At 46.2% G+C, this 15,749-nt stretch overlaps 2 long non-coding RNA genes across 3 annotated transcripts in view; both read left to right on the plus strand.

Moving 5' to 3' along the window:
- Positions 1 to 15,749, plus strand: part of LOC130361793 (uncharacterized) — a 409,253-nt gene that overhangs the window by 295,881 nt on the left and 97,623 nt on the right. The window lies entirely within an intron of this gene.
- The window catches only part of LOC130361795 (uncharacterized), a 144,375-nt gene that overhangs the window by 117,356 nt on the left and 11,270 nt on the right, over positions 1 to 15,749 (plus strand). For both annotated transcript variants that reach the window (XR_008891158.1, XR_008891159.1), the window contains exon 2: positions 12,199 to 12,271. This is a non-coding gene — a long non-coding RNA (uncharacterized LOC130361795). The remainder of the gene's footprint in view (positions 1 to 12,198; positions 12,272 to 15,749) is intronic.

The following is a 15,749-nucleotide window of genomic DNA, read 5'->3' on the forward strand; positions in this document are numbered from 1 at the left end:
GATAGTGTCATTTTTATGTGTTAGTTGGGCCTTTAATACATGTCTTTGTAGGGACAGGCAAATACTACACACTGACTCGTTTATTTATCTGATTTATTTGAGTCATGGAGATAGCAGTCAGTTGATGCTAGAATGTAAAAAATATGCAGTATCGGCAAATCACTGTATGCATATGGGTCGTTCACTGCCTTACAGGGTAGTTGCTTGTAGGTGCCATTAGAGAGACAGCTTTCTTACTTCTGGAGTAGCATTATTTTGAATACTGTTCCCAGGTAGCATTTCCTGGCTTGTAAAACTACCCATGCCAGCTGGAGATCTTCACAAGAACTATGTTAAAGGCTACTCTCCCAGCCAACCAGTACCTTACAAGAAACTGAAACATCTATTTACAGATCAGTGTGTTTTCTATTTGGAGGAAAATATGGCTTGGCTAAAATCTCTGCTCATGTTTCAAAGCTTTGGTTTGGGCTAGTTTAAAGCTTCTTCCAATAGGTGGCTCTAGAGATACCACATTCTTTCGGGAGCAGAGCTAATCGTTAGATATGAGCGAATCGAATCTGACGAATCCGAATTAGTTACGAATTTAATGAAAAATTTGATTCGCAACGAATGCGAATATCACCACAATTCTATTGTGCGAATCGCTTCATTAAACTCCATTTAGTGCGGTCCAGGACATGGAGCAAAAAATCCTGGGAAGGCGGGAACAAGGGTAGGCGAGATGACCCTGAATCACATGCAGGATGCAGCCTATCAGCAGCCAATCACCCCTGTGATGTCACAACACTATATACCGTATATACTCGAGTATAAGCCGAGTTTTTCAGCACGATTTTTCGTGCTGTAAACGCCCCCCTCAGCTTATACTCGAGTGAACTCTCCACCTGTCATTCCCTTATCAGTGGTCTTCAACCTGCGGACCTCCAGATGTTGCAAAACTACAACTCCCAGCATGCCCGGACAGCCATCGGCCATCTATGCTGCAGGGACCGTTCGGTGGGGATGGTTAGTCGTTCCAGGCTGTCCATTTTCACCGAGGGGGCCTCTTCTCCGCCCTCCTGGCCTGCCCCAGACTAGTGACGTTGCCTTGACGACGACGCACAGGGACGTTCATGCGTAACATCCCTGTGCGTCGTCGTTAAGGCAACGTCACTAGTCCGAGGCCGGGCGCGGAGAAGAGGCCCCCCCTGGTGAAAATGGAAAGCCCGCAATGACTAACCATCCCCACCGGACGGTCCCTGCAGCATAGATGGCCCGGACCAGCTCACCCTAACTTCCCGCCGAGGGGAGGTGAGTACAAAACAAAAGAGTACAAAACCTCCAGAGGTTTCAAAACTGTCCGGGCATGCTGGGAGTTGTAGTTTTGCAACATCTGGAGGTCCGCAGGTTAAAGACCACTGATGAATGGATTGACAGGCGGTGATGATGAAGGGTGGGGGGGGGAGTGATGAGGAAGGCCGCAGTGGTCTTCAACCTGCGGACCTCCAAAGGTTTCAAAACTACAACTCCCAGCATGCCTGGACAGCCGATGGCTGTCCGGGCATGCTGGGAGTTGTAGTTTTGCAACATCTAGAGGTCCGTAGGTTGAAGACCACTGATGAAGGGATTGACAGACGGTGATGATGAAGGGGGGGATGATGGCGGGGTCTGGATGATTACATGGGGGAATGATGTATTTCCCACCCTAGGCTTACAGTCGAGTCAATAACTTTTCCTGGGTTTTTGGGGTAAAATTAGGGGCCTCGGCTTATATTCGGGTCAGCTTATACTCGAGTATATACGGTAATCAGCAGCCATATTGAGGCCAGTCACTTCATCCTTACACTGCAGAGAGATAGATAGGGACAGACAGACCTGTTTGTTACACAGAAAAGCTTTTTCCAGCAGCGATTTACCTCCTAGTCAAGTGAGATTGAGAAAGTGCAATTTTGGCTGTAGTACACAGCGACTGTGTGCTGCAGCACTTGTATCTACTGCTGGTGTTGTGCACAAAAACCCTTTTCAGCGTACTGTAGCACATTTTTCTGCCCTCATAAGTGCATACCAAATATGTACATCTAAATGTTGTACCATTTTGATCCTGATAAAGTCTCTAGGTCCTAGATACTGTGAAAGGACAGCCAAAAGTACTCACTGGCTGGTGTTGTACACATACTTTTTTAAGCATACTGTAGTGCATTTTTCTGCCCTTATAAGTGCATACCACATACATACATCTAAGTGTTGTACATTTTTATTCCTGATAAAGTCTCAAGGGACTAGATACTGTGAAAGGACAGCCAAAAGTACTCACCGGCTGGTGTTGTACACATACTTTTTTAAGTGTACTATACCGCATTTTTCTGCCCTCATAAGTGCATACCAAATACGTACATTTAAGTGTTGTACCATTATGTTCCTGATAACGTCTTAAGGGCCTAGTTACTGTAAAAGGCCAGTCAAAAGTAAACACCTGCTGCTGTTCTAAACAAATACTGTTTTAAGCGTATTGTACTCCCCTCATATAAGTTTGTCAGACAGAGAAGTGCCAGGACGTGCACAGAGGAGTGGCAGAGGTCTAAATTCATCAGGTGCAGGCAGAGGCAGGAGTCGCAGTAAGAGGCCTGATCTCCCGGTATAGCTAGCAGTCGTGTCTCGACCAGCAACCTATCTGCCATCAGCGATTGGTTAACACGGTCATCCACTTCATCACAAGTGACATCTGATACCCCCATTCAACAGTTGGTGACTTCTTCAGACACAACCCTCACTTGGCATTGCCTGGGAGCAGTCCCTGTCCACTCATTGCCTCTGTCCTATGCTGTTCCCTCCCCTACAGAAGTATCTTATGCTGTGGTGTTCAGCTCCACTATTCAGTGAGGACGATCTAATAGAGGACAGTCAGCAGCTACTGCCCAGCCAAGAAGTGGAGGAGACATCTGCTGCTTCCTCCGCGAGGCGGGCAAGTAGTGATGAGAAGAGTGACGTTGGAGGAGGTGTTGCCAGCGTTCAGGGTCCTGAAGCAGACACTGTTGAGGAACCTAAGGAGGACATCAGTGACGTGCAGATAATGAAGCCGATCGCAATTGGGAGCGGGGTGCAGAAGGGGCTTCATCATGATCAGGAGAAGAGGATTGCAGGTTGCCCGTGAGGCAGCAGCTGAGCCAGCAAGGTGGTAGCATGGTTGGCAGTCAGCATGGTGGCAGAAGTGGAAATATGGACTCAAACGGGACCAAGGGAAGCCAACCTGCTTCGCGGCAGCCTACCTTCCCAGGAGGTAGTGGAACAGGGGTTCCTGGAGACAGCGGCAGTAGCAGTCAATTAGAGGGGACTGAAAATCAGCTACTCAGCGGGGTGGCAGGTTTTCATTAAGCATCCGGAGGAGGTTTACATGCAAGATGTGTCGGCAGAAAGTGAAGCGTGGCCAGGGTCCTAATGTTGGCACCACGGCCCAGTGGCCTGGGAGAACCTCCGATTCGGTGGTCCAGCCTGCTGCATCACCCAGTGGCACGCAGCTCCCTCTTTCAGCCAGCCAAGGCTTCACCATCTCAGCCGAAGGGATCTGTGTGTCATAACATTCTTCTATCGCTCCAGATGCTCCTGCTCCTCCTACTTTTAGTCAGTCATTTCGCCAGCAATCCATTGGCGAAGCCATGTCCAATAAACAACAGTTTACTGAATGTGCTCCTGTCCAAGTTGCTGGTGCTGCAGGCTTGTGCAGAGCTGAGATGGAGAGTGCCAAGCCGTCATTTCTTTGTGAAGAAGACAGTAAAAGCCCTGCACAATTCTGTGAAAGAGATGGTGGGCCAGTCCTTGAGCCTGTCGGTGTATTAAAGTGCATGGCAGAGCCGAAGTCTGGAGCTGTAACTATGGTCAGTTACAATACATATCCTTTACGGCCCACTGGGTGAATGTGGTTCCTGCACAGCCACAACACCAACTTGAACAGTTCATGCTGCTTCCTCCTCCACGCTCTCAGGCCGTTGGTCCTGTGACAGTGTGCGACTCGGCCTCCTCATCCTCCACAGTGTCCTCAGCCACCACTGCACGGACAAGTCTCAGTGCCCCTTCAGCATACCATGTGTGCAGGGCACTTCAGTGTCATGCTGTTTTTCACATGGTTTGCCTTGTGAACGGAGTCACACAGGGGAGGAACTGCTAAGTCATTCATAAAGAAATCGGAGCATGGCTTACTCCACGAAAACTGGAAATGGGAACCATGGTGACTGACAACGGGAAGAACATCTTGTCTGCACTGCGATAAGGAAGGCTCAGCCATGCACCCTACATGGCACACGTGTTCAATCTGGTTGTCAAGCGGTTCCTGAAGTGTTTCCCCCATTTGCAAGACATCCTAACAATGGGGAGGAAATTTTGCATGCACTTAAGCCACTCGTACACCGCAAAGCACACCCTCCTTGAGCTGCAGTGTCTGAACGGTATCCCCCAACATAGTCTGATTTGAAACGTTTCCACACGTTGGAATTCCACCCTCCATATGTTGGACCGACTATACGAACAGAGAAAAGCCATCATCGATTTCTTGCTGATCCAAGCGGATAACGGGACTCCCCTGTGTAACTTCAATGTCAACCAGTGGCAGCTCATACGTGACACCTGCCATTTACTCAGGCCCTTTGAGGAAGCCACATTATTAGTCAGTTGCCAGGATTACGGGATGAACAACGTCACTCCACTGCTTCATTTCCTACAACACGTGTTGGAAACGATGGCTGGTCAGGGCACTGGAGACGCAGTGCCTACATCTCACGGCCACATGAGCCCCGTGGGAGCTGAACTGGAAGAGGAGGGGGGAGGGGCACAGTGGAGCACAATTTAGGTTTCGCAAAATGGGCAATTTTTCTAGTCATTTGACAGGAGAGGAGAAGCAGGAGCAGCCAGAGGAGTTAGAGGGTTATGAGGAAGACGAGACAGAGGACCCGGACACACCATAGCAGTATGCAGTGGCGATGGAGGCAGGGAGTCCCTCCGAGTCACTTGCACAAATGGCACGATGCATGCTCAGTTGCTACCGCCGAATTGTCACCATTCGGCTGTGCAATGACTTCTGGTTCTCCTCCTTATTGGACCCTCGCTTCCGGCACAAAATGGGGGCCTTTTTTACACACACTGAGAGGGAGGACAAACTGATCTACTACAGAGACATCCTATGTAGTCAGTTGGCCAATGCCTATCGGCGACATCGTCCATCCTCTCGCAGGTCTGACTCGGGGGGCCCTCTGTGTTCACCTTCCAATGCCATGGTTGCTGGGGAGGGGTGGGGTGGCAGAAGCAGTACCAGCTCTATCAGCAGATGCCTGAGTCTACAGTCGCTGATGAGTACCTTGCTTCACCCACATAGTGAAGCAACTCATCATCAGCAGGTAGACATGGAGCATGACCTGAACCAGAAGGTGGTGGCATACCTTGACAGGAACATGCCAACACACCTTGAATATCCGCCTGACTTCTGGGCAGCCAAACTTGATTGTGACCGCAACTAGCAGAGTTTGCCCTGGAAAAGCCGGCCAGTAGTGTGCCATCAGAGCGGGTATTTAGTGTGGCGGGGGCCATAGTCACCCCAAAGAGAACTCATCTGTCGAAGAAAAATGTGTACAGACTGACCTTTGTGAAGATGAATCAGGCATGGAGCAGCCAGGATTTCCACCCACCAATGCCTGATGCATCAGAGAAAAAACACCACCGATACCCTTATTACCCTTATTATCCAGGTAAGCTAAGCCATTGGCTGGTATGTCGAGGTAGGTGGAGAAAATCCCATGAGGTAGCACCCCTTTTGGTTGGAGGTTTGGAAGTTTTACTCCTCCTCCACCATCAGCAGTCCCTATTACCTACACCTGTCTGTATCCCATATATTTCATCCCATACCACCAGTTCATTGCATTTGATAAAGGTCGCAAGACCAGAAACGTCATGCATGTTTCAGCGTTCCTGTTTTTATGGACTGCCGTTTGAGTGCTTTTACTGTTGTCTGATCGTGAAATAAAGTGAAGTTCCTTTACCGCTGGCTACTTGCTGTTTTCTAGGTGGCAGTGTCTGTTTGCTTTTAAAATTCTCATTGTTGTCACGGTACACAGCATAATGGACTGCAGCCTTGGGCTAAAATATTATACATTCTAAGTGTATTACAGTGTTGGAGGCATTGGCCCTAGTATTGGGTGCTAAATAGTTTTCCCAATACTACCACACTGAGTCAATTTAAGAACCTTATAAGACTGTGACAATATAGGCATTTTTAATTCACGTCTATCTTAACATACATCAAATAAAAGTTATGTTTTAATATTAGGGGTAACGGGCTTTTTGTGCCTTTTTGGCACTGGTGTTTTGTTATTGATGCATCAGAATAGATTGACCATGGTGCCACACCAACACTTCACAAATATATATAGTGCCCAATAGATTTAAGGCACTGCTCCCCAGTTAAAAACATTACTCCGCATCACACCTTTTTTCACCCATCTTCGTCACGTGGTATTGATATTGCCACTCACCGTACCACTCTGTCACTGGGTCACTTTTAGGACTCCTGATGCTGCTGCTAACACCTCCAGGCTGTGCCATTCAGCCACCATATGTTCTCCTCATGCTGCCGCCAACTTCAGGCTGTGCCATTCAGCCACTATATGGTCTCCTCATGCTTCCGCCACCTCCAGGCTGTGTTATTCAGCCACTATATGGTCTCCTCTTGCTGCCGCAAACTAGTAGCTGTGTCATTCAGCCGCTAAATGTTCCCCTCATGCTGCCGCCAACTCCAGGCTGTGCCATTCAGCCACTGTGTGGTCTCCTCATGCTGCCGCCACCTCCACGCTGTGTCATTCAGCCACTATATGTTCTACTCATGCTGCGCCAATTCCAAGCTGTGCCATTCAGCCACTATATAGCCAAATACATTTTTTTCAGAAATCCGCTCATCCCTACTAATCTGCACATTTTCTTCCTAGGTAACAATTGTCTGGCTTGGGATAACACTTCAGTTCAAATGTCAGCGAATCTGCTGACTTTGTTAGGTTTGGTTGTCTCTCTTACCTGTATAGGGGCCTTCTTACTTCATTTAAACTGGGGAAGAGACGGGTCAGGCATGTTAAATTTCAACTGCCCAAACCTTTTGCTCTCCAAGAAATAGGCCAACACCAGAGCTGTCTGCCAGCGACTTAGCCTGTTTATGCATAGGGGAAAATAAGGAGAGACAGCTGTTGTCCATATAAATGTTCAGCCAACAGCTATTGAAGGTTTATGGGTACCCTAAGACTACCTACACAAGCCACCTAGCACTTAAGCAGAATATAGTAACATAGTTTGTAAAGTTGAAAAAACTGTCTATCGACTGTGTGGATCCAGAGGAAGGCAACCCCCCCCCCCCCCCCCCATAAGGCTCCCAATATGGCGATCAGAATAAATCCCTGGATTAACGTTCTATCCCCATAAACCTAGTAAACATAACCTTTAATGTTATTACTCTCTAGAAAAAGATCCAGGCCCCCCTTGAACTTGTTTATGGAGTCAGACTTCACTACATCATGCAGCAGAGCGTTCCATAGTCTCACTGCATTACCCATAAAGAATCCCCGTCTGTGATGATGGCGGAACCTTCTTTTCTCTAATATGGACATTGTGATGAAATCTCCCCTAAGATATATTTTCTCTAAACTAAATAACCCCAAGCTTGATAACCTGTCTTGGTCCTTTAATCCTCTCTTACTATCAATTATCCTTGTCATCCTCCTATGCACCCTCTCTAGTTCTGCCATGTCTTTTTTTATATACAGGTGCCTAAAATTGTACACAATTCTACATGTGTGGTCTGACTAATGATTTATACAGAGGCAAAACTATGTCCTTGTCACGAGCCTCTATGCCTCTCTTGACACATCCCATGACTTTGTTAGGTTTGTCCGCAGCTGCTTGGCACTAATCACTAAGGCTTACTGTTTAGAGTTTACTGTCCACCAGTACCCCCAAATGACACAAGCTATTACCATGTAAACGTTAGGCACATATAAACACAATATAATAGATTATTTGTCACAGGAATATTTTTGTAAATAAAACAACAAATTACCGTATTTATCGGCGTATAACACGCACTTTTTAGGCTAAAATTCTTAGCCTAAAGTCTGTGTGCGTGTTATACGCCGATACACCCCCAGGAAAGGCAGGGGGAGAGAGGCCGTCGCTGCCCGCTTCTCTCCCTCTGCCTTTCCTGGGGTCTAGAGCGCTGCTGTCGGCCCTTCTCCCCTGGTTATCGGCGCCGCTGCCCATTCTGTCCCCCTGACTATCGGTGCCGGCGCCGATAGCCAGGGGGAGAGAAGCGGCACCGACAGCCAGGGGGAGAGAAGGGGCAGCGGCACCCATTGCCGGCGCCGCTGCCCCGTTGCCTCCCCCCATCCCCGGTGGCATAATTACCTGAGTCAGGTCCGCGCTGCTGCAGGCCTCCGTCGTGCGTCCCCGGCATCGTTGCTATGCGCTGAACGGCGCGGCGCATGACTCAGGTAATTATGCCACCGGGGATGGGAGGAGGCAACGGGGCAGCGGCGCCGGCAATGGGTGCCGCTGCCCCTTCTCTCCCCCTGGCTGTCGGCGCCGCTTCTCTCCCCCTGGCTATCGGCGCCGGCACCGATAGTCAGGGGGACAGAACGGGCAGCGGCGCCGATAACCAGGGGGTGAGAAGGGGCGACAGCAGCGCTCTAGACCCCAGGAAAGGCAGGGGGAGAGAAGCGGGCAGCGACGGCTTCTCTCCCCCTGCCTTTCCTGGGGGTATATCGGGGTATACACGCGCACACACGCACCCTCATTTTACCATGGATATTTGGGTAAAAAACTTTTTTTACCCAAATATCCTTGGTAAAATGAGGGTGCGTGTTATAGGCCGGTGCGTGGTATACCCCGATAAATACGGTATCTATAATCTCAATGAGAAAAGAAAATTCTTTAAAATGGAATCATCTTTTTAGTACAGTGGTCCCTCAACATATGATATTAATTGGTTGCAGGAGAACCATCATATGTTGAAACCATCATATGTCGAGTACATATGTCTATGTAAAAATGGTAATTGCTTCTGGGGCCTTGGAACCATTGTATGTTGAATACATATCTCTATGGGAAACTGCTAATTGGTTCTGGGATGACCATTGTATGTGGAGCGTATGGGGAGTGTTTAACAAACCAGGGTGCCTCCAGCTGTTGCACAACTACAACTCCCAGCATGCATGTACAGCCATTGACGGTCTGGGCATGCTGGGATTTATAGTTTTGCAACAGCTGGAGGCACACTGATAGGGAAACATTGATGTATGGGGTGTATAGTGTGTATATGTATTGTATGTGATGTGACATCGCATACAGTACTGTACAGTTCTTTAAATACCTTCAGGGGGGACAGAATGTCCTCCATTACGATCCTGCCGATTACAGCTCTATAGGAAAGGAAGGGGAACAGCTCATTGGATGCCTGCAGCAAGTCAAGGCACTGGGGGGGCGGGGCTTACACGGAGCTCACAGTGAAAGCCTGTATGAGTTAGCAGGACAGCATGTGAATAACAGGAGGCAGAACGGGGCACATTAAACAACGATCTGTCAGTTGCTGAAGTTGTCAGCGCTGTCAGATAGCTGTTTGTATGATGGCCCCGACACACAGCAGCATCATATGTCGAGGCTGCCTTCAACATACGATGGGCTCTGAGAGGCCATCATATGTTGAAATGATCATATGTCGAGGCCATCATAAGTCGAGGGGTCACTGTATATTATACATGCACTTTATATTTGTTATTGCTAAATATTTTACATCAAATGGTTCTGTGTTTAAATATTTAATATTTAGCAAAATACAATCTACAGAAATGTAACTATATCAATGTAAAGATGCTTAAGGTAACTTTCCCCCAATACTTGCCAGTAATACGGTATATTACCTTCTGCCTTTCTTTCCCCAGTCATATTATTGAAATGCTATATATGCATTGGAAGAAAAACTATTATTCTATGAGTTTTATTCATGAAATTATTTCAAAGTGCTGGATTATTTTCTACCTTTTGAAACACTGGCCCTTATTTACTAATGTCAACCCCACTCGTTTTCTCGGGTTGTGCGATCAAATTTGTGTCGCATAGCCCATGCGACACGTTGTGCGACACAATTTCTCAACACAAAATACCCTCACTCAGAGTGTTTTTTAAAACCGTTAAAATGGGCGTGGTTAGCCAAAAAAGGTGCACATCCCCGACAAAAAAGAAAAAACACTCCAAGTATGATGAAAAACTCACAGGAAAACATGTGAATTTTGCTGCACCAAAACCCGACAGCTCTGAGCTGTCAGAAAATTATTCAAAACCGAGTGAATCCTACCCCCATCACGGAACAGGGTCTGTTCCATGTTGGTAGCAGTAGTACAGGGGCCGAGGTATTGATCACACCGGGTCTCACTCCTGAGACCCGATCAGAAGTTATTAAGCAGGGGAGCAGGCAGCATGCTGTGCTCCCCAGCGATGTACAGTGTACTTTTTCTTTCATTTTTAAATTCCCCACTGGGAGCCCTGAATGGCCGGTACTGATGAGCCATTCAGGGCTCCCAACGGGGTTTTCAAATAGAAGCTATGCGGTGGGAAAAGATATATAGAATCGCTGGGGGGGTACATGTCTGGCCCCCTGCAGCGCTTCTATATATCTAGCCCCCTGCTGCGCTACATAAGTCTTGCTCCCGCAGCGCATTTATATAGGTATTGTCCCCCACAGCGCAATCATATGCCCCCCGCAGCGCATGTGTATATATATTTCCCCTCTGCAGCGCTATCCTAAGTCCCCAGCAGTGCTATGAATGAAAAGTATTCCAACAGTCCAACAGCAGCGCATCTGGCCGGGAAGCCGGCCGGCCCGATGCACTGCTGAAAAAGTACTTGTCATTCATAGTGCTGTGGTAGTATCTGTATATAGATGCGCTGCGGGGGTCAGACATACATCCATATCTCTGGCCCCCACAGCGCTTCTATAATTATATGCCTCTGCAGCGCTATGAATGAAAAGTATTCTATCAGCAGCGCATCGGGCAGTCCGGCTTCCTGGCCAGATGCGCTGCTGTTAGAATACTTTTCATTTATAGAGCTGTGGAGGCATATGATTATAGAAGCGCCATGGGGAGCCAGACATATAGTGTTATCTTGCCCCCACAGTGCTTCTATGTACATGTGCCGCCGCAGCGCTATGAAAGAAAATTATTCTTTAAGCCGGGGGCTTATGATAGCGCTGTGGTGGGAATATATATATATATATACATGCGCTGCGGGGGACAATATCTATATAAATGCGCTGCAGGGGGCAAGACTTATACAGTGCAGCAGGGGGCAAGATATATAGAAGCGCTGCAGGGGCCAGACATATACACACCCCTCAGCCATTCTATATATCTTTCCCCACCGCATCGTTTCTCCCGGAGGGGAATTTAAAAATTAAATTAAAAGTACACTGTACATCGCTGGGGATGCCCACTCCCCTGCTTAATAACTTCTGATTGGATACGATCAATCCCTCAGCCCGTGTACTGCTGCCCCCAACATGGAACCGACCCTGTTCCATGATGGGGGTAGTAGTACAAGCACTTATTTAGTCTGAATTGACAGAGACAAACGGCTGTGTGAATGCAGCCTTTCAACATGTTACATTGTACAACTTTTTAAAATTCTTTTTGACCCATATATCTTAATCTGTTTAGTGTTTTTGCTTCTCAGTTTCCTATCTTTAATTGGATGTTTCTGTAATCATCATGGCAATATTGCCTGTTAGGGGAGAATACATTTCATGCGACAGATTTAAACCCCTGCGACACAAAAAAACGGAGATGGGCGACAGATTAGTAAATCAAGGGGGGGGGGGGGAAACCAGAGTAAAAAGAAAAACACTCCACATTAAACACTTGGGTTTTAGTAAATCAGGGCCACTGTGTTTTCTGTAATCTTCAAACATTATATAGTATAATGGCAGCCATTCTACTAGTTCTCAAATGTTAGCACTTCCATTAGGTTTGCCTGTTACATCTCATTTTTTTAATATTAAAATACAGAACTTAAAAGGTATTATTTAACTTAAGAAGGACAATTGTAGAGATGATTTGATTGAATAAAGGAAAAGGCTGTAAAGACCTTTTAAGTTCAAGGATGTATTGGTGGGAGGCAGTCATTATACACAATTAATGTTCTCAGGAGGAAGGCATTGATTATGGCCAGTGATGGACCCTAAGATGAAGCTAGATCTTAAAGCTCTACAATACGACAGGTGAGACATGTCTACATTTGGTGATATTGAAACTAAATCTTTTCATGGGAAGAAAAAACACTGGAATGATATGGCATATTAACCTCTTCATCTTACTTCTTCTATCCACCACTGTTTCTTTCTAATACAGGTATGCCATAACATTGCTAGATTAGGAGAATTTTGTAGAATCCTATTGAATTCAGTGGGACTCTGCTTCAGCGGAATGTCTATGCAGAATATTCTGTGGGGACATTCCGCACAAATTCTGTCATGTGAACATACCCTAATAGTAGCAGCAGAAGCAGTAGAAAAATGCAAGGATACTTAGTGGGGGGTAATTAAAGCACTTTTCTACAAAACTTTGTTGTGTCATGTACCAAAGTTGCACAATTGTTTGTGCCAGTCTTTGTTCTTCCTATCAAATCGGAGGAAACCCAATGACCTGACAGAACACTAACCTCCCAGAAGTATTTTTAAAAGTTGCGTGTCATTTTTTTGACGCATGATCACACATTTTATGCCAAGTTTAAGTTGCCAGATTGACAGCTTTTGGCACACCTCATTTTAAGCAACGTGCTCCTCTTTTTTTTATTAATAAATCGGCAGGACAGACAACCAGACTGCCCAAACTTTATTGCCCCGAATATGTCATAGCTCTGATATTACCTCTATTTAAACATCTAGTGTTAATGTCTGTGAGGAAATGTTTCTGCTATGAATGGGACTTCATCTTCTTTTCAGGTTTGTAAATGTTGACCGCTTTTCTCCTACACTGTTTGGATGATTGTTTATCCTATTGACAAAACTTTAAAGTTAGTGTACTTGTTAAATTTGTATTCTACATGGAAGGTATTGTTATTTATTCCTCTATCAGTTAAAGCTATATAACTTTAAAAAGAATAAACTTTAAAGGACTTGTGGTCACTCATAAAGAAACAAGTTAGCGTAACCTTTTCATAGCTTGGGAGGGGGCCTGATAACATATTTTTAACCCCTTAAGGACATTGGACATAAATGTACATCCTGGTGCCCTGGGACTTTACCTCCTGAACATGATGCAAGCACTGGAGCATTCCCTCAAAGCGCTGGAACTAAGCTTCAGGTATTCCCTCAAAGCGCTGGAACTAGTAAAACTTAGACTCCACTCTAGTTTCCTCTATTTAGCTGTGTAAGAGAAACTTGTTACTAGGTTTGTCTTTCATTGTGAATAGAGATGAGAGAATCGAATACGACGAATCCGAAATCGTCACGAATTTCATGAAAAATTTGATTCACAACGAATGCGAATATCGCAATGATTCTATCGTGCGAATCGCTTAATTATACTTCATTTAGTGCGGTCCAGGCTCCAGGGCATCTAAAATAGTGGATCCACATGCAGGACGCAGCCTATCAGCAGCCAGTCACCCCTGTGATGTCACATCCCTATATTCCGGGTAGTCACTTCATCCTTTCACTGCAGAGAGATATGATAGACAGCGCTTTGTGTATTACACAGAAAAGTTTTTTCCAGCAGCGTTTCACCTCCTAGTCACATCAACGTTCTGGTAGACAGAGAGCAGTGCGTTTTTCACAGAAAATAATGTTTACTGCAGCGATTAACCACCCAGTCACTTTCTACAGCATTGTATTACAGTGAGGGACAGAGATCTGTGTGTTGCCTCATATGTTTGAACAAGCTGGCTCAGCTGGAGAAACCTTAGCAGAGGAGGGAGGAATAAGTTTTTAGCACAACTCTGTGTCTTTGTTCCACAGCAAATGGTCTGCTGGTTATACTAGTCTGTAGACGGTATAATACATACCCAGAAGTCCATTCCTAATAGTCTTAGAGAGAGTGACATTTTGGGTTTAGTACACAGTGACTGTGTGCTGTAGCACTGTTGTGTGCTGCTGGTGTTGTGCACAAATACATTTTTTAAGTGTACTGTTGCGCATTTTTCTGCCCTCATAAGTGCATACCACATACCTACATCTAAGTAGTGTACAATTTTGTGCCTGTTAATCAGTCAAGGGCCTAGATACTGTTAAAGGCCAGGCAAAAGTAATCACCAGCTGTTTTTTTTTTCCACTACTTTGTTAAGCGTACTGTAGCGCATTGTCCTCCCCTCATAAGTGCATACCACATACCTACATCTAAGTAGTGTACTATTTTGTACCTGTTAATCAGTCAAGGGCCTAGATACTGTTAAAGGCCAGACAAAAGTAATCACTGGCTGGTGTTTTACTCCAATAATTTTAAGCGTACTGTAGCGCATTGTCCTCCCCTTATAAGTGCATACCACATACCTACATCTAAGTAGTGTACTATTTTGTACCTGTTAATCTGTCAAGGGCCTAGATACTGTTAAAGTCCAGGTAAAAGTAATCACCGGCTGGTGTTTTACTCCAATACTTTTTTAAGCGTACTATAGCGCATTTTTCTGCCCTCAAAAGTGTATACCACATACCTACATCTAAGTAGTGTACTATTTTGTAACATTTAATCTGCCAAGGGTCTAGATACTGCGAAGGGCCAGCCAAGATTATACACCTGCTGCTGTTCTAGACAAATACTGTTTTAAGCATAGTGAAGCGTATTGCACTCCCCTCATATATGCACTAAATATGTCAGGCAGAGAAATGCCAGGATGTGCACAAAGGAGTGGCAGAGGCCTAAATTCATCAGGCGCAGGCAGAGGTCACAGCAGAGGCCTAAATTCATCAGGCAGAGGTCTCAGCAGAGTAGGGGCGTGTGGCAGCAGGAGTCACAGCGAGAGGTCTGAGCTCCCGGTGTCGGCTAGCAGTCATGTCTTGACCAGCAACCTAGCAGCCGTGACTGATTGGTTCACTCGGTCATCCACTTCATCCCAACTGACGTACAACACCCCCAGTCAAGAGTCGGTGGGTTCTTCAGACTCAACCCTCAGTTATCATGGCCCTCATGCTGCTGCTGCCACCTCCAGACTCTGTCATTGTGCCACCATATGGTCTCCTCATGCTGATGCTGCCACCTCTAGGCTCTCTCATTTTGCTGCTATATGGTCTCCTCATGCTGATGCTGCCACCTCCAGGCTTTCTCATTGTGCTGCTCTATGATCTCCTCATGCTGATGCTGCCACCTTCAGGCTATCTCATTGTTCTGCTCTATGGTCTCCTCATGCTGATGCTGCCACCTCTAACCTCTCTTATTGTGCTGCTCTATGGTCTCCTCATGCTAATGCTGCCACATCCAGGCTCTCTCATTGTGCTGCTCTATGGTCTCCTCATGCTGATGCTGCCACCCCCAGGCTCTGTCATTGTGCCACCATATGGTCTCCTTATGCTGATGCTACCACCTCCAGGCTCTCTAATTGTGCTTCCATTGATACTGCAAAACATAATTAAAACAATGTATACAAATGTATAAAGTGCACGTGCAATCAAAGTGCATCACAAACAATTTAGGGGATGTACATAAATCATCCAGACATGGGTTAGTGGTTTTAAAAACAAATCCATATAAAACATATATATATGT

This window comes from Hyla sarda, chromosome 3, assembly GCF_029499605.1.
Source record: "Hyla sarda isolate aHylSar1 chromosome 3, aHylSar1.hap1, whole genome shotgun sequence".
In the NCBI taxonomy this organism is placed as follows: domain Eukaryota; kingdom Metazoa; phylum Chordata; class Amphibia; order Anura; family Hylidae; genus Hyla; species Hyla sarda.